The sequence below is a fragment of the Olea europaea genome, unplaced genomic scaffold (genome assembly GCF_002742605.1).
Source record: "Olea europaea var. sylvestris unplaced genomic scaffold, O_europaea_v1 scaffold8, whole genome shotgun sequence".
NCBI classification, from domain to species: Eukaryota; Viridiplantae; Streptophyta; class Magnoliopsida; order Lamiales; family Oleaceae; genus Olea; species Olea europaea.
The window spans coordinates 668,379-669,144 of NW_019266434.1; the positions used below are offsets into that span (position 1 = coordinate 668,379).

Below are 766 nucleotides of genomic sequence, written 5' to 3' on the forward strand. Positions count from 1 at the left end.
GATCTTAGGACAAGCGAAATGGATTGCAAACATGTCAAAATAAGCCGAGGATACTTGGTTTGTGCCTGCAAAGATAGATATAAAATCAGATTTTGCTACAAGTGACCACCTCATGCTTGAACACCTCGCGCTTGCGATGGTTGTCATTTTAGCACTCAATTCCTTCAACCTTAAGCCTCCAACACATCCTATAAGTCCTTAGAACTTTACACAAGATATTTATAACTCTTATAAGTCACATATGGCTCCATGTGGTGCAAGGGAGAAGTCAAAGTTGGCTGCAAGAAGCCACCTCCTACTTGGACAGCTCATGCTAGGAGACTTTTTACTTTAATATATAATTGCTTCAACCTTAAGGCATAAATTTCGTGTCTAATCCCCAAGACTTAATATAGGATGAATATATATCTTAAATATCATAAATGGACACAAAAATAATGGTAGAAAAGTCAAGTATTGCAGCCAAGATGACAACTCCTGCTTAGTGACTCACCTTGATTGCTTGAGCTGGCTGCAGCCCATGATATTCTTAATCCTTAAGTAATATGCACGACTTCAACTATTTAAAGACCACTCATTTACCTCCTAGATAATATATTAGCTCCCTGAACTCGTCCCTAAGTGATTCCAAGTGAAAAAAAGGGTGAAACAATCAAAGAGAAATAGAAACAAGAAGCTGGAATTTCTGAACAGCCTTGTTACTCCACAATTTTGAGGTTTGTTTCTATTATTTCCTAAGGGGTTTATGATTTCTTAAACATCTGAA

General features: G+C 37.3%; 1 long non-coding RNA gene across 1 annotated transcript in view; it reads left to right on the top strand.

Moving 5' to 3' along the window:
* The first annotated feature begins 642 nt into the window (after nucleotides 1-642).
* Nucleotides 643-766, top strand: part of LOC111391537 — a 1,673-nt gene continuing 1,549 nt past the window's right edge. Inside the window, exon 1 of the long non-coding RNA XR_002702125.1 lies at nucleotides 643-716. This is a non-coding gene — a long non-coding RNA (uncharacterized LOC111391537). The remainder of the gene's footprint in view (nucleotides 717-766) is intronic.